Source organism: Cynocephalus volans, chromosome 2 (genome assembly GCF_027409185.1).
Source record: "Cynocephalus volans isolate mCynVol1 chromosome 2, mCynVol1.pri, whole genome shotgun sequence".
In the NCBI taxonomy this organism is placed as follows: Eukaryota; Metazoa; Chordata; class Mammalia; order Dermoptera; family Cynocephalidae; genus Cynocephalus; species Cynocephalus volans.
Genome location: NC_084461.1, coordinates 165,687,743 through 165,706,489, shown reverse-complemented (window position 1 = coordinate 165,706,489; position 18,747 = coordinate 165,687,743).

Below are 18,747 nucleotides of genomic sequence, written 5' to 3'. Positions count from 1 at the left end.
TACCCTCTGTGTTAATGTGATGCCCGAGGTGGTTAGCTAGCTGGATGTGTGTTGGGTTAGGGCTGTGGGGCCGGGATCCTCTGGGGGCTGGAAGAGTGGTCTGGAGGACAGAAGGTGCTTCAGCCTTGTGATTGCTGAAGGGCTGAGCCCGGTGTTCAGATAGTTTATAAAAGCCATCTCTGCTATCCCTGCTTCTCGTATCAAAGGCCCCATCATTTGTGCAGCCCTCAGAGGAGACAGAGAGAAGAAGTGCTGGACACATTATTGGGAGGCCCCTTGGCAGATGGAGAAACTGAGACCGGATTCAAGACCTGGCTTGGCCAAGCTCTCCCCGATCTGTAACAGGACCTGGATGCCTGTCTCCAGCCTCAGTGCTGGCAAAGACAGAACACCTGTCCCAGGACGGTCCCTGCACAGGCCTTCAGAAGGTCACCCACAGAGCCAGACACGCGGCTCCCGGCCGGCGGGCCTAAAATAGCTTGGGGTTTGTGCTACACACTCCACTGCGGTACCCAGGGTGGCGTGCACAAGCCCAGGGCGCAGGGAGTGGCATTGTTAGCCTGGAGGTGGCTCATATTCATCTGAACCGCCTGGGTCAGCGCCAGCTCTTCCCCCCAAGCAGTGCCTTTTAGCCATTGTGCCCACTGTGGCTCATGGTTATCTCGGTTGTTTATCCAGTTGCTGCATAGATTGACTTTCTGAATGTCAGGCTTTGACTGTTTCCATAACAGGAAGCCACTTGCTGTCTTACTGTATTAAGAAACTCCAGTGCACACAATAGAATCCCAACAAAACCTTACACACTGCATTTGCCAGGGAACTTCATTGAATCCAGCTCTTATTGTTTCTTTCGCAGGCTGAATCCTGTATTCACAGGCAGAGGGGCGTGTTTGTGTCTGTGGGCACATGCACGTGTGGACATGTGGGTTTAGCAGGATGCTAAGCCCGGCTTGTCATTTTCCAAGTGCTCCACTTGAACCTCAGCACAGATTAGGGTGCCAAGATTCCCTAGACGCAGACCTGCTAACATTGGAGGGGGTGGAGACAAGCAGGACCCTGTCCCTGGAGAGTTTCCTCTTGATTCTCCTAGGCTTGCCTTGCAGTCAGAAGGAAGCTGGAGTTTTTAACAAGAGAATGCTCAAGTCAACATTGAACCCAGCACCAAGACCTGTATGGAGGAAACAGAAGATCAAAAGGGGGCCACTCCGCTCTGGTTTCTGTCGCTAGTATTATCTTTCTGAGGTGGTTCCCATGCCCGTGGCAGTTTTCAAGAAGCCCTCTAGGCACCTAAATATCATGGATTCCTTTCATTTTACCTGGTTCTCCCCTCCCAGCCTCAGCTGCTGAGGAACTCAGAGAAGGAACCAAAGGCAGGTGCCTCCTTCAGAAGAGCCTTGGCACCACAGAGAGGCGGGTGGCTAGAGGTGGCTGGGAGCTCCTGGAGGGCATGGCCTTCAGCCTCGTAACTGGCATGGGGTAAGCACACAATGTGCCTGCCAACCTGAATGCTTAAGGATGTTTATCAGCTCACACCCTGGGGGTGCAAGTCTAGATGGAAACTGAGCCTGGACCCCTTGGGGTACGGTCTCCCAGCTACTTTTAAGTCTTGAAAATATCAACACAGATGAGTTGAGGCATCTTTGCCTGATGTAATCAATTAAGCCAGCAAAACAACTTGTCAAATCATCCTTGATGGTTAAGTGAGTGTGTATAACACACCTTCCTTCCACACAGCATGGGGGCATTCCTTAGTATTCATTCTCACACTGGAAAGGGGTAAGTATTACTGCATTCAAATGTTCAGGCACAGACTGCAGGAGAGTAGTAGGTGCCCCAGGCTGCAGAGGCTACCTGGTGTTAGATCTCCCCTGCTGAGACCCTTTCTCCTGTTTATAGTAAGGCAACTGGTCTACCCAGAAGGAGCCTGGCAGAAGCTTGAGGGAGAAAGAAATGGATTATTGGATCCTAGTGGGAGCTGGAAGATATTGTAGACATCCCCTAGTTCAATCCATTTCTTCACTTTATAGGAAAGAGGAGAGAAGAGAGAGAAGAGAGAGAGAGAGGGTGAGGAAGTTAGCAAAATATTCGAGGTCAAGGAGGCTGGCCTGCCCCCCACACTACCGAGAGAAACAAAGGAGAGAGAGGGTTCCCCCCAAAAGCCCGGCTGAGGAGGGCGTGGCCCTATACAACCCGGAAAGCCAAGGGACACCAGTGATGTGGACACAGGCTTTTGTCTCAAACGATTAAGGTGGGATATCTTAGATCACCATGTACATTGTAGCCTCCGAACATCTTCAGAAGAAAATTTGGGTTTCCTGGGGAGATATTTCAAGTTACATAAAGCATGGGAGTCAATGGTCTTGTCCATTCTTAAATTATGTAAAATTGGAGGTCCTGGAAGGATAGATGTGCTTAACTCTTGATTCTTAGAAAGAGCTCTAAATGTACACAGCCTTCCATTCTGCTTGCAAAGACCTGACCTGGTGAGATATGTACTCCAGCCCATCCATTGGATATAGACAGACAGAAGAAGTGTTTTGTTTTTTAAAATTATCCAACAAAACTTGAATACTCTTGTATCTTGGGGCTGATTGAGTTCTAAGGGCCGTGAAGTCGATCCTTACCCCAATGCATGAATCTAAATATGTCACTGGGGAAGACCCTCTGTTCTGGTTGACGGTGCTTGGTGTCTTACTGATCAAACCATCATTCCCACCTTGTTCCACTTGTAGACAGAGCCTCTGTGGGAAAGCCATTGCCCTGAGAGCCGTCATGTGGGCTGTTTAGCAGTAGAGGGCATTGTTTACCTAAAATCCAAGCATAAAACTCAGCCAAGTTATAATTCTGAGCCTTAAATGTCATCCAAAGAGGTTCTCATGTCTCCTCCAAACCATGTCCAAACCATCCCAAGAGATGAGAAGACTGGGAGCTCACAAACATCCCCCTGCCTTGCTCAGGGGCTCAGTCCTGGAGTAGCCGACCTCCCCGTGGAGGAAACCTCCCCCACCCGCATCCACTGTGTGACGTTTCCTGCCGTTCTGTTCCACTGACTCTGAACCTGGTGTTCACACGGCAGCAGTTCAAATTACTTCCCCCAAGATACCGTCCCTCTATTATTCTTGTGTACCGGTCATTAGCTACCAAGTTCACGTCTCCAGGATGGAGAACAGGGTAGGGTTGGGACAGTACAAGTTGGTCCTAATGGTAACACTGGCAGGTTAAACTTAACATTGTCTGAGAGTTCAGGATAAAACTAGATCCTATAAACGGTAAATAGCATTTGATTATTTACTGGGCTTACAAGTGAGAAGCCTGGTTTCATAAAACACATGCAGAAATCAGAATGACTCTTACCAGGCTGTGCTTCTTGGAAAAATACCCCCAAACCCTTACAACACTGAGGATAACTGTTTATCCATAGTGTAATTCTCTAAATATCAGCCCAAATTTTGTGGATAATGTTAACACTGTCTGTTTTGAGGTTTGAGCTGGGTATATGTGTAATGGGAGGCTTACAGTGATGCTGACAGAGGTTAGGCCTCAGGACCACATTGCTAGACACATTCCATCTTTGTGAAACATGCAAAGTGAGATATTTTAATCACAAATTAATTAAAACTGCTTGTTTTCACTGTGGCGTCCCCTCCATTGCACTTGACCAGGTGGCACTGGAGAGGCCAACAGCACATGGGGATCCAGCTAAGGGAGTGTTGACGATTTGTTTAGTTGGGGTTAATAGGATCTATCTATCTATCTGTCTATCTATCTATCTATCATCTATCTATCTATCTATCTGTCTGTCTGTCTGTCTGTCTGTCTGTCTGTCTGTCTGTCTATCTATCTATCTATCTATGTTCCTACCTATTTCAGTCACTTTGGTAGAATGTTAAGCACTGCTCCCTGTCCTGGTGTAGGAATGGCTCCCAGGCGCACCTGATGACCCGCCAGTGCCCTGAGATGAAGGTGAAAAGCACGTGTGGTGCCTCAGTGGGAACGTGACCTAGGGCTTCAGGGTGGACCAAGTGGAAGAGAAACAAGATTCCAACTGCACAGAGTCAGAAGCTTGTAAGGACTACTTTTCTGGTTTCATAATATCCATGGAGATTTTCCAACTTTTAGAAATGCAGAATTTGGGCAAAACTATGGAGACAGTGAAAAGATCAGTTGTTTACAGGGGTTAGAGGGGAGGGAGGGATGAAAATGTGGAGCACAGAGGACTTTTATGGCAATGAAAAATCTCTGTATGATACTGCAGTGGTGGACACGTCATTATGCGTTTGTCCAAGCCCACAGAATGTGCACCGCCAAGAGTGATGTGAGCTGTGGGCCCTGCGTGATAGTGACATGGCAGTGCAGGTGCATGGACTGTAACAGACACACCACTCTGGTGAGGTATTGTTAGTGGGGGGGCAGGGGGCGGCAGGAGGTGTATGGGAACTCTGTGCCTCCTGCTCCATTTTGCTGTGAATCTAAAATTGCTCTAAATAATAAGGTCTATTACAAATATGCTGTTGTGATTTATTTACTCGTTCCAAATAAATATCGACTTTTGAGCCTAATTATGCATTCACAGTCTTGCATTCTGTTTCTCGAAGAGGCCTTCACATTGTTGAGGTCCCCACAGAACCTGGGTCTGCCTGTTTGTGTGTGGCACGTCCCCGCCACTGTGTCAGCTCACAGCAGTAACTCTGCCATTCTCCCCACATATTGTAGGGATCTTGATGGAGGACAAGTGTCTGTATTTCCTGCACTCAGTCCATGAAGTAAAACTGGCCACTGGCTGGAGCTCACAGGCCTTCTTGTGCTATGCCACTGGCTTGTTTGCAAGAATGGTACCACTGGCCCGTTGAGCAGTGTAGAGAGTTTTGTCCTGAGGTTCCTGATCACTCAAACATGCCTTGCACTACAGCAAAAATGGGTCACAGGGAGCATCTAATTACCCATGTGAAGAGGAGGAAACAGCAAATAGGGAGACGTGCAAACCGGCAACGTGAGAATGGCTGTCACGGTACAGCAACTGAGAAAATGACAGCCTGCTGAGCAGGGCTCACAGGAGCTGGGGGCCTGCAGCATGGTCATCTTCTCCTGATGCTGCCACCCCTCGGGGACCTGAGAGCCACCACCTCACAGACAGCTGCTCACGTTTTGGTTTCTAGAAGTTCACTCCTCTGGAACATGAAATTAGTGAACTTTGTATTTCGTTTTCTCCAAGTTTCTGCTGGGCTAAAGAAATGGGGTTTTCCAACAACAAAGATTCACAAGGGTGAGTGTTTCTTCACAGCAAAGCCACAAATCAGAGTTTCTCTGAAAGGATAAAGAAGAGTTGACCATAGACCCTAAATGCGGCTGATGTGGTAGGTCTTCCTATGACGGCGCCAAAATGAGAAACCCTGTCATGTCTGCACTTGCCAGCAGGGGGCAAGACACCCCACCTGTAGGGACAAAGCCAGCTTGGCCCTGGCGTTCTTTGCTAGGGCCGGTGGGTTGCAGGCCAGCTGGGTGACTTTCCCTTGGGTACCCACAGCCCCACCAGAAGATGCGGCAGCCCCAAATGTGAGCATCCCCATACCCTGTAGAGCCAACCCCGGCCAGCAGGTCTCCCCAGAAGACTCGAGGAAAGATGCTCCAGAGAAACTCTAGGCAACGATACTGATCCAGGAAGATGCCCCTACCCACCTCCCCTCCACTGTCTGAACATCCCCAAAGTCTCCCTGCAGCATTCTGAACCCTACAAGGGAGCCTAACAGTAGGATTGGTGAAAAAAATACAGGATGCCCAATTAAATTTGAATCTCACGTCAACAAAGAACAATTTTTCATTTGCACCAAACAGTACATGGTACATACTAACATTTAAAAAAGAGTTCTTTGTTTATCTGAAAATTCAAATTTGAATAGGTGTCTTGTATTTTTTTATTTGCTAAATCTGTAACACCCAACCCACCTTGAGGTTCCTAGAATATTCTAGCCCAGTGCAAACCAGAAGTGGGGTTTCCTCTCTTCCCCCAGCCCTATCTCCTCAAAGCTCTGTGTGGAAGCCACTCTAGTAGGCCCCTCTCATCTAAGACCCTCACTTCGGAAAGGGCAGAGGAGTGGCGGATGCTGGGACCACTCTGCCCAGAGCAGAACGCTCTTCCTCCTGTCTGGCGAGGACCGTCTACAAAGCTCTTTCACCTCCTCAGCCTTCTCTGGTCCTTTCAAGAAAACAGTCTGGCCTCCACTTAATAGAGAAGGAAACTGAGGCTCAGAGGTTCTAACTTGTGCAGGGCATATGGAGGTGAATGGAGAGACTTGGAGCCCCTGTGTGCTCCTCCCGATAAAACAGCTGGAAAGTGGGGGGCCTGGGCCCAGAGTCTCCTGCACCCCACGCCAAGCACCGAGACCAGGATACCCCAAAGAGAGCACAGCCACAAGCTGGGTACTCCACCAGCCCAGCAGACCAGCCAGTGGGGACGCTAGGCCAGGCCTGCGGGGACCCACCCGCCAGCAGGACACCTGGGCCGCCCGCGCGCCTCGGCGACAGCTCCAGAGACAGCCGCCTGGCTTTCCTGTGCAGCCGCTGCAGCGTGGAGGGTGCTGATAACGGGAACAATGCAGCAGAGGAAAAGCCCAGCAGTGGGACAATGAGCCAGTGGCAGGGGCTCTCCCGGGCCAGGCGGCATCGAGGAAGGATTTGCAGGTCCCAGGGGCCAGCCGGAGACTGCACTGTGGTGGGGCGGCGGGAGTGCCCAGAGTTCCACTCCCCAGGTAGGCGCTGCTCGGGCCTGGCTCCAGCCCTGGGGAAGCCCCGTCTCTCCCTGCGGATGCGGCAGGTGCAGACAGGGAATCACTAACCCAAGAAGGGCCCTTCCAGCCTTCCCCGGCAGGAAGGCAGAGTCTCGTTGTCTGCAAGGAGCGAGCACCTCCTGGGTGGCCACAGCTCTGACCCCAGGTGGCCAGTGTCCCCTCCTCGCTCATGGGCTGCTCTCCTGTCTGTCCGATGCCCAGCGGCCCATGGGGAGGACACCGAGCAGTCCTGCTAGTCATCCTGGTAGGCCGGCTGCTGGGCGGCAGAAGAGGAGACACACTGGGGCTGGGCCAGACATTGGGCCAAGTCATTGTGGAAGCGAGTGCCCTGTGGGCTGATCACGTGGTCCCCAGGAGGAGCTCCCATTGCCCTCAGCCAGGCCTGGCTGCTGAGGTGTCAGGGTCGCTGCTGCCATTGGTCTATGGCTCATGGCTCATGGCACGTGGCAGGTGCAGAATGAACGTGTGGGGAGCATATATCACATCCCTCCAGGTCGGAAATGGGGACCACAGCAGGGGTGACCCAGGGGACAGACAATGAGCCAGGAGGGGATGTTTACCTCTCTCCTGTGCATAGTCCAGACAACGGGACTAGACGGTGTCTGTCACTCATTCCTCAGCCCCACCTTATACTGGACAGGACCTAAACCAGCCTGTAAGATGCAGACCACATAATGGGATGAAATGAATTAAAATCAGGAAGAAAGCTGAGGGAAAGAAAACAGAAAAAGGAAATGGAACCAGGAGCGAGGGTCGGGCCACAATGCTGCATGATGTGAAGTCACACGGAGCCAGGACACCACGCTCGCAGCCGACATCATGAAAGAAAACGCCATGTCAAGTTGTTTGGGAGGAGCCATAAAGAAGAAAAATCCAAATCCACAGTGTTATTTCTGATACTAAACCCAAAGAGAAATTCTCGCCCACTGTCCTCATGGAGGGGACATGGCATGAGGCTGTGGACACTGTCCCCGGGCATCTCACTGTGACCACAGCCTGCAGCCCCAGGGCTGTTTCCAGGAGCTTCTCCCGGGACTGGGCAGGGGCCACTGAGGAGGGCCAGCCAGGCAAGGCCCCAGAAGAAGGCCACATGCTACGTGTGCGCCCAGCTCGTGGCTGTCCTGGCTTCACAGGGAGACTATGCTGAGTGTCTCTAAAGAGGCAGAGGCCCTGTGCAGCCCCCAGCCACCCCAGTCCCCCGCTTCTCTCCGGTGGAATCCCCTGACCCAGGTGTGTGTTCTGGTTCCCTGTGCCCCTCTGCTCGGCCATGCCCGCTGCCCTCTTGTGAAAGACGGGATGTCCGAGAGGCCTCCCGCCACTCCTCCAGAGCTCAGGAGGCCGAGGCCTGGCTCCCACGAGGTCTGCCATGTCCCAGGGCAGCCCATGGCCTCACCTGCAGGCCCGTCATCAGCCCCTCCTGCAGGACACCCCCATTTGTGTTTGCATCTACTGCGAAGGGGACGGCAGCCAGTGTGCTGACAGGGGCCAGGAGAGACGACTCTCGGGGGCCTCTGACTCCCGTCCCCAAGATGCCAAGCAGCCCTGAGCAGGGTGGAGCAGACAGCCGTGCCTTACACCAGGCACAGGCTTGGGGAGAAACGGGCTGCATCTCGGTAGGAGGGTCCTAGCACATCCTTTATGCTGGGATCAGGATACCTCTGTGTCTGCTCCCTGGTTCGACTGGGCTGACAGCCACTCCCTCAGTGACCCCCCAAGCTCGGCCGCACGGTGGTTCTCGGTGGCCCCTTCCCCCTACGGTCCAGGGCAGTGCCCCCGGAGCTCCCTATTACAGACTGTTTTGTCAGCATTTGGCATGCATCACGGAGGTGACCCCAATTACTTGTGTCACAGCTTCTGGAGAAGACGGAGGTGTATGAAATCCTGCGCAGGGCCATCCATCAAGGCTGAGAGGGGCTGGGGTGTGAAGAAAGCCCAAGTCTCCCAGGACCGCTGGATGGCAAAGTGCTTTACAGCGTCAAATTGACGCCATGGGGGCCGAGCCCGTGGCGCACTCGGTAGAGTGCTGCGCTGGGAGCGCGGCGACGCTCCCGCCGCGGGTTCGGATCCTATATAGGAATGACCAGTGCACTCACTGGCTGAGTGCCGGTCATGAAAAAACGACAAAAAAAAAAAAAAAAGAATTGACGCCATGGCAGCAGCGCAGCCAGGAGAGGGGGCCTCCATAGCCCCCGGGCCCACATGCCATCCCTCACCCCCCAGTCCAACCCTCCTCTCCCTTCAAGGAGCTGACCACATGCTATCTCTCCTAGAAGCCTTTCCCGATTCGCTTCCCGCAGTCTGAATGTCCCCGCTCTCCCCGCTAACCTCAGCAGCATCCTGCTCCTCTCCAGCCAAATATGTTCCAACCTGTCACCATGACAACTAACTCATTAAGTCTTTGTATGACACTTCACACCATCTATGACACCACAGAACCCCCACAACCACTCTGTCAGGTAGGTATGAGGCCAAGGCTGATAGATGGTACACGGAGGCTCAGAAAAATCGGTAACTTGCCCCAATCGCACTGTTGGAAAGTAGAGTGTGGCGGTGGGCAAAGGTTGTGCACAAAGGGAGTCACATCAGAGGGAAGCTGAGAGCTTCCGGGACCTGCTGAGGTGCCCTCGGGGACCACACACTGGATCGAGGCTCCCCTGCAGGGAAGGTGCAATGCGGATGATCTGGTCCAGGGAAGACCCACCAGCCTCAGGAGGTGCTGGGTTCAGGGGTACCTTCCAGGGGAGAGAGAAGCTCTCAGAGCCCCCCCACCCCCGCCCCCCACCTGCACTGCCGGCTGTCATGGCATGCAGTTCTCTAGCACCTGTCCACAAGAGACCCTTCCCAGGGAGGACTCTCTCAGCACCCCCTGTCTGTCCTTCCGGGTGATTTCCTCAGTCCGTCAGTGGGCACAGCCGGCCTTGCCTTCTTCCTCACCGGGTCATTCTGACACAAAAGGAGACCAGGCCATGCTTTGTGAAATGTACAGGGCAGCACACATGGAGGAGTGGTCTTGAGAATGCCCGTGGCCTGTCTTTGTGGGGTTGGGGAGGGGAGCCCTGAGCTGTGGAGAGGTATGTCTTAGCCGAAGTCAAACAAGGCTGAGGTGGGCGGGTCCCAGGCTCTAAACCAGGACTGCCCAGGAGGTTTCGCGGGTCCGCCAGCACGTGGCTCTGGCTCTACTCCAGTGAGCGCAAAGGGAAATTAAGGGCAACTCTGCCCAGCATTTCACGGCTGAAAGAGACTTCAGGAACGTCGTAGATGAGGAAACAGGTCCAGAAGGGCAAGGGAGCAGTTTCGAGGTTATCCACTTATTACGAAAGAGCCAACCCTGGAGCCCTCCCTGAGCTGCAGGGGAGGCCCCTCTGTGGTCCCCATGGGGTCTTCCTAGAGGGCACAATTAGCAAGGACAGGACTCCTCTTCTGTCTGCAGTGTGGATCCTTCATCCAGGAAACCACTTTCATGGGAGCAACGGTGGGCCCCGCTCAAGCTGCCCGCCCTGCAGAGGACCCTTACTGGGTGTGGTAGGTGACCACACACAGGGCTGTCTCCTCACTGTCTGCCCTGCAGCTGGGGAGACTGAGGCCAAACGGCGTGACTTGGCCAAAGTCTCACAACCTGCACCAGAGGGGAGACTCCAACACAGTCCCCTGATTCTCCTCCTGAGTGGCCACCAGGTCCCCATGCCGTCCCTGTCACAGACCTGCTGGCCAGGAGTGAGCAGGCCCTGCCCGGGCCCATGCTCTGGCTGCCACCTCCCTGATCTTGCTCACTTCCTCCCCCAGCTCCTGATTTGCTTGACACCGCAGGCTGCCCTCCAGTCCTAACACACATTTAATGCACCAAAGCCGGGGAACAGGGGCCTGAGCTACTGCCAAACGGAGCGCCAGCAAACCAGCTGTTGGAAAACGCAGCAATCCGCACTTCTCTTATTTCAAGTGACCCTGTTGCATTAATTAATTAAGCCTCCTTGGTGGCTGCAGAGATGTACAGTTTTCCCTGCGTACAGCTGGGGGTGGCGGGGAAAGGTGACATGTTCCATCCCATCCAGTAGCAAGGAAAGTGGAAGCAGAGCTCAGGGTTCCAGGAAGGGGGTGGGACCTCTCCTGCCCCCACCGTTGTCTGCCACCACAGCCTCACCCTCCACCGTTGTCTGCCACCACAGCCTCACCCTCCCACAGCAGCTGTGGGTGAGGCCTCAGTAGAACACACCAGAAACTTGGGAGGAGAGAAAAGAGCAGCGGAGAAAATGGGAATGGGCTCGGGGAGCGGCGTCATGGGAGACTTCAGCGTGATGTATGGCACCGGGGATGTTATTAATGGTTTGCTGATTTTTACCTTTAAAACCTTTGGGCAGATTATTTATTATGTCCTTGGTGTTCCTGTGATCTATGGAGGGCACTAATCTCTGAGCACGGCCCCTCATGTCCCTGCTTTTCTGTAGCGTCTAATTAGGCCGGGACGCTGCCCTCCCCACCCAGGCTCTGCCCCACACCCGAGCAGAGAGGCCGTGGGGATCTGAGGCTCATGCGCTCACTCCCTGCAGCCTGTGAATTAGGGAATCCTGTTCCTGGTCCTGGCTCTGCATGGACTTGCGGTGTGACCTTGGGCAGGGGCAAGATCTCTCTGGGCCTCTGTGCTCTTATCTCTCAAACAAGGGCGCTGGATTACACAAACTCCAATAACACAAAGATAGAACATGGCAGAGCTAAGACACAGCAGGTGTGCGGCCCTCCTGGTGCAAAAGTCCCATGGGTCAATGGCACAGGGAACAGGAAAACAAAAGTGGGTTTCCAACACCCACCGTCACCAGCCCTAGAAGCCGGTGTGTCTCAGGGTTGTCGGGGGGACGTCATCCGTTCTTGTTCTGTCTCCTCTGTTGTGGCTGCTAATCATGGGTGGGCCTCCCACATCCTCGACTCCAGAGCTGGGAAGGAGTGGCTGAGTCCCCTGTGGACATGGGTACCCTGGGTCATTCTGCTGGTGAGGGACAGCCAGGATGAGAAGCCAGGTACAGTGAGGAGTGTGTGGACTCAGGAGGAAACACCTGGAAGAGAGAAGACCATGGCCCTCCTGGTGCCTGTACCCCTCCCCTAGAACCAGGGTCCTGAGAGTCCTGGGCTCTCTGCCTCACACGGCTGTGTCCCTGACAAGGGACAAGCCCATCCTGAGAGCCACACTCATCCCTCTCAGATCTTCAGCCCTCCTCTCTGGGTTGTGTTCTGGGGACCTGGTAGGTCCTCGAGCTGGGACAGGACTGGAGCTGCCAGCTGGGCTGGCTGAAGTCCATCCCCCTGAGGCATGGGAAGAGGCCACCGGCAGGATACTGGCTGTCCCCTCATCAGCCAAAGCTCCATCCTATTGCTTTGAAAGTACCTAAGGAGGATCCAGAATTCCCACTCCCGTCCTTCATTTTAACAACACACTTTGGCCTTCCAGAATGGGCGTCTCTCAGGGCACTGGCCTGGGGGTCTTCAGAGCCCCCTCAACAAGGCAGCATTTCTGTGACCTTCAGCTCCCTCTCTGCCCACACCCCAGACCCATCTGCCCCCCACATGTGCACACACACACGTGCACAAACACACACACATAGTCACACCGTATGACCTGTATGCGGTTTCTCTCCTTGGGGCTCACCCCATGCTGCAGTCTCCTCACCCCAGCCTCAGCTCATGACAACTGACCCTCCTGGCTCCAGCCCTTGCCTCCGGGAAAAGCCACACCACACCCCTGCTCCTTGCTGCTGCTGTGGCTGCTCGAGGTCCCCCCCGCATCTCAGTTTTCTCAGCCACCATAGGAGTTTCCTGCAGTCACCGTCATCCTCAGGCACACGAAGCAGGACCACCGTTCTGTCATCCCACTATCCGTCAGGACTGCAGTGCCTCTGACCAATGAAATCGGGGGGGCAGGCAGGTACGCGTGGGAGGGGTGTCCACCAGGGAGCAGGGGTCTCATCTCTGCATTGTCAGCTGCTGCCACATGACCTGGCGCAGAACAGCTGCTCGGACCAGGATGACCCAGACACTATTTAGCTTCATAGTTGGCGTAAAGATTCTTGGACCCAGAAGGGAGTAGACTCAGTTTATCTCACAGAAGTCACCCTTGTCCCTCAAATTCAGAACTTGTGGGTTTGATTCTGATACGCATTTGGGGAGCTCGGCGTGCTCGGAAGGCTGAGATGGAGAAGGGGTGAGAGGGACTCACTACTTGATGGCAGAACACAAGACCTGAGAAGCATTGTCTTTATCCCTGGCCCCTAACATTTCTTGGAGCTGCCTGTCCTGTGGGGGCCTGTCTCTCACAGGGCAAGGATAAGCTCACGGTGCCGGACGGAAAAACAGATGATGTGGGGCTCAGACTTTTCTGCCAACTCTCCCCGTTCCCATCAGTTGCACCTGGCATGGGTCTGTCCCTGGGTTTGTGCTTTCCTGGAACTACAGCAAAAGAAGCCTCGAGAAGCCACCAGTGCATCCCTCTGCCTTGAGGCAAGGTGCTCCCAAGCCAGCCTGGAATGTGGGAAGCCATCCTGTCTTTCTGGGTCACCATGGGAAGAAGCAGATGTCAGGTGAAAGATGCCCGTCCACTCCTAGCTGTGAGCCTCTGGGGAGGCACCATGCCCCTGGACTTCAGTCCCTTTAACTGAAGAATGGAGTGGTCATTGGGGCATTTGGGGCAGGACCATTCATCCTGCGAGGAAGGCTCCCACATGTTGCAGGAGCTCCGCATCCTGGCCCTGCCCACCAGATGTCATCACTGGTATCTGCAGTCGCCATGACAAAACACTCCACATTTTTCTGAGGCTGCTTCCAGTTGGAAAACCACAGGTTCCAGGTTTCTTGTCTGGGATAGGACAGTGGGGTGTGTCAGGTAGGCCCTGGGCAAGGTGGAAGAACCAGATCAAGAGCAGGACTTCCCCGCGTCCACAGGCACAGCATGCATGGCACGGCCGCTGGCCATGAGGCTCCAAGGGGAGGCATTGGGGCTTGAGGCTTGGCCCAGAGAGTGTGAGGTGAGGGGACCCCTGGCATGTGGGGCTCAGCGGGCTGTGTGGAAGAAGAGACCAAGACTTGGAGGGAGCCTAGGCAGAGCCGAGTTCCCAAGGTGAGGACCCAGGCCCTGGGAAAAGGCAGAGTCCAGTTACCAAAACACAGATCTCAGTCAGGCCAAACTGATCCCAGGGCTGTTTCAATGCCTCCGGCCAAAGGTTGGGGCTGTCCTGGGGTCCACCCTCTCTCTGTTCACACCCCGGCTCCAGGGACCTGACAACCCATGTGTGGCCTCTCTGCTCCCTCACTCCTGCCATCATCTCCATCTGGAATATTCTTTCCCTGTCTCCACGCAAGGCCCAGGCCAGGTGTTCCTATCCCTGTGCTTTCCTGGACCACCCTGCTGGGAAGGCCCTGCCTGCTGCCAGCACCCATGAGGTTTCCTCCACACCAGGCTTTTGTCTCGCTGCACCCCACCAGCCTCTGTTTTAGGAGATGCTCCTTCATCCCTAAATAAAAATGCCCAGGTTGCTTTTCTTTTATTGACATACCTGACTGTGCTAAATGAAAAGGACAAGATGAGAGAGGACGACTGATGGTGTTGCCTGACTACTTGCTGGTGCCCAGGCACCATGCCATAGCAACAGGGTAATGTGTGTCACTTCCAACATGCAAGCCAGGTGCTGCCAGTCTCCCGGGTTTGGATGAAGGAGGTGAGGTGGCAGCAGCAGCCGGTGCAGGTGAGGCCGGAGCCCCTTGTCCACCCCAGAGCCTGAGGCCTAACCACTGTACTCTGCCGCTTTGCAGGTGCCGCCTCCAGGCACAGTCCAGGCAAGGATGTATTTGAGCCACAATCCTGGGAAAAGAAATTAGGAAGAAAATAGCCTCTTCCCAAACTGCAGCAAATGAGCTAGTTTAGCAAAAAGGCCTTTGGTTGGTAAGTCTGTGACATGCAGAGTGACTGGTGATCCGGGGAGGAGCCGTGTGCTTCTCAGAGCAAAGGCCCTGTAGCCCTGACATCTGCAGCTGGAGGGGGAGCTTCTTGGGGACAGAGAGCTATTTCCTGGTGTCCTTAAGAAGCTAGGGCAGAAGGAAAGAGGGAAGACGAAGGAGGGGACAGGAGGTAGTAGGGAGAGACAGTGAGGAGGATGTGGAGGAGGGAAGGAGAGAAGGAAACGGAATTGGCAGAACCCAGCCTGGGGCTGTGTTGTGGGCCTGCCTGCGGAGCCTGGCCCTTGACTCCGGGTGCTGAGCTGTCCTTGACTTGCACAGCAGAGCAACATGTGAGATTCATCTTTTAGGTGGGTGTGTGGTGGCTGTGGTGAGGACAAAGTGGAGTGGGACATTGTGAAGTGGGGGGACCTTTGTGAAGTGGGGGGCAGGTGGAGGGACGGGGGGGGACGGACCTTGGGCCTGGGCAGCTTTAGCAGATGAAAGGGAGAGAGGCTGGTGGCTGGGCGGGTGCAGCCACGGTCCAGGAGCAGCCTGGCAGGAAGGATGAGTCCTGCTCCAGGTGTGCCGCTCTCAGGACCATGCAGCACGGGGAGCTCAGGGAGAGCATGGGCAGGAGACCTGGATTTGGGGGCTACCAGCCCAGAAGTAGGAGCAGAAACAGCAAGAGCGTGGATGAGATCATCCAGGAAGCAGAAGGCAGAGGGGATGAAGTGTCTCCCCTGCAAAGGGCCAGAGCGGGGCTGGAGAGAGCATGAGGAGGGGAGAGTCACAGAGCTGGGGGAGTGGACAGCAGCCTGAGGCATGCTCCTCACCTGTGATCACCCCAGCCAGATCTCAACATCTAGAACCCAAGATGGCATGGGGCTGTGCAGACCCCTCTGTGGGTGAAGGCACAGGCGGGCTCTGTAAGCACCTCTCAAGTGCAGGTTGAAGCGTGGGCAGTGGAGGCCTTTCCAGAGGGGGAGCACCGTGAGGCAGCCGCACCAGCCCGGATGCAGGGCTCAGCTCCAGTCACCCTGGGAGGCCTGGCCTGGGGCAGCTTGGAGGGAGAGGAAATGAGCTCAGGACCTTGCGGCCGGGTCTGTGCCTGCCCAGGTGAGAGCCTGTTGCACAACAGCATGTGTGCATGTGTGTGTGCACATGCATATGTACGTGTATGCACCTGTGTACTCATGTGTACATGTATGTGCACGTGTGTGTGTGTTTAATGGGGCGGGGCAGTGAGAAGTGCTCAAACTCTCCAGGAACCCTGCTCCTGGTATGATGAGGGTCTGCCTGGAGCGTGCCAGCACCTGGGGGATTTATGCAGGGTTCCTCTGTCACTGCTGAAATGCCCATGGCTGGGCCCTACCACAGACACACGGTATCAGAATTTCATATGAGAGGAACTAGCATTTCTGTCGGGCTCTGCAGGTGGTTTTCATGGGCATTAAAGTGAAGGAAAAAACAAGTGGCCTCGGGTTGGTTTGCAATTGTCCCAGGAAGCCTCCCTTTCCAAGAGTGCACTTGCATCGAGTGTTTCATCAGACTAATGTCAGGTCACCTTCTCCCCTGGCCCTCTGGAGACAAAGCCTGGGCCTTGGGGGAAGACTGAGGCACAGGTGTTTCTGTGAAGAGGAAGGCATGGGGGCAGGCAGGCAGGTGTGGAGCCAGCCTGGGTGAGGAGGAGGCAGCTCTGCTGTCTGCTGCCTTGCTGTTGTGGCTCTGGGAGGGGATATTAAGTGAGATATGCAAGAAAGCCTGGTTTCTGGTCTCGGCTCTGCCACTTCCACAGCTGTGTGATTTAGGAAATTCACTTTTTCGAGGTGGATCTTGGTCAGGAGGAGATTGGACTAAATCAGTGACTGAGCACCTCTCTCTGCTGAACATTATACATGTCCAGGGGCCTTAAAAATATCTGTGCTGGGGCCCTAACCCAGACCAATAAAGTCAGAGCCTCCGGGTACGGGGCTGGATGTGGGTCTTCAGTTCTCAGCTACTGCAAGGTGGTCCTTCTGAGCTGGAATCTCTGATCCCCACCAGCTGGACAGTAAGGATAGGGGAGAAGGGCTTGGTTCCTGTCCCCCACCATTCAAGGAGAAACCCCATGGGCTAAAAAGCTTCTGCATTACTGCTGATGCTGCAAGTACCTCGGCAGCACCTTGAGTGATGGACGATTTGAATTTTATTTCAGGGACAGGCTAAAGCTAGAGGAATGCCAACGTTTTCAAGAGATGCTGAATTGCAGGGGCCTAAGCAATGTGGCTGACATAGAGAAAGGGGTTGGAAGGGGATGCAAAACTCCCCACCTCAGCTGACAGCCCTGAAGTCTTTATCTCCAAGTCAGAAGAAAACACAGAGTTGTCCATTAACAGCAAACTTTTTTTAAATACAAAAGGCAGAAGGATTTGGGGACTTAAAATAGGAGAGTTTGTAACTAAAAGGAGAATTCCATGGATTAACTTTTCAGCTTAATTCTCAGCTTTATAACACTGGGTTATATATATATATAGCTGTACAGAGTAGAACATAACTAAAGGCATCATGTAATCAGTCAGGCAAAAGAATTCCATCTAATTTACTTTCCTACGTCTTCACTATTTTGCAGTAAATTCAACAAAATGTTGACTACCTTTAGCTAAGTTGTTTATGTACAGGGCCTGAATTGAAATGAAAAAAATATGATACAATAGAAAAGAATGTCGACTTTAGATCCTGAAATACCTGATTTTAAATCCTGGCTTTGCCTCTACATAGCTGCGTGAGCTCAGGCGAGGTGGTGCATCTCTTCTAAGCCCCAGGTTCTCGACTGAAATGCAGATAACCATGCCTACCTTCCCCAGACATGCAGGGAAGATTAAATGGCATCGTTTATGGAAAGAGTCTAGCAGGGTGCCCGACGTGCTGTAGGCACTGACTACGTAGTACTTATGATTAGAAACTGAAATTTCCTCCGCGCATGTGTAATGAAGTTTCCCATGTCATCTCATCTACCTCTCAACAATACAGTGAGAAAAACATCACTTTGTCCATTTCACAGTTAAAACTGAGGTGCTATCACTGGGTTGAGTCTAGTTCCTCCCACTCCAGGTCCCATTGCACTCTCCTGACCAGAGAGGGACAATGTCACTACAGTGCAGGGTCAGGTCATCAAGAAAGGGGTGGGGACATCTGTTAGGGGGTGTCTGGGGACCTTGAATCACAGAAGAGGAGCATGGGGATGCTTCATGCTGACTAGTAGTGACAAGTTCCAGTCAACCCTTCATGTCACCATATCTAGACCAAGCCCATGTGTAATGTACTCTGTTGGGGGCCTCTGGCTAAGACGCTAGCTCTTCACTCTGATTGACAAGTGGCCTATGAGTTTGCAGTCTTCACTGGCCCTTCAGCCAGTATCCAGCAGCACTCTACCCCAAATATATATATAAATCAATGCTTTTACTGTTTTTCTACCCAAAAGAACACTTCTGCAGAAGTTTTAAAAACATGTCAAATTTTGTTAAGAACATCTCCATCTGGAGAATTGATGACCACATGCACGCAGACACAGCAAACGCCCAACCTTTGCCTGATGTGGACACATTTAAACAACCAGTGAACAACCCCAATCCTTGTCACACAGACTTTCATTCTAGTAAATCTGGACACCACAAAATGGTCCTGTCTGAGCAGGAAAGCTGGTGAGAATCAGTCAAAGAAATTCTGCTGCATTTAGAAGCTCCCTTCAGGGAGGTCTAGTCCAAGGGAAAATTTTTTAAATCTCAAAAATGATAAATAGAATTAAAAAAAATTATAAGGGCACATGCAATTCAATTCTTTAATGAAACAAACTAGGATCTCAGTAGAAAAATGGGTAAAAGACATACGCTTATAATTGATATGCAAATAGTCCCTTTTAAATCCTAGAAAAAAATTTAATCTTAGTAATCAAATATATATAAAATAGTACCACATTAAAATGAAGTACTATTTTTTTACCCACAAAATGAGCAAATGATCTCTCATTTTTAATGGCAATATCAAACACTGATGAGCATGTGTTTGG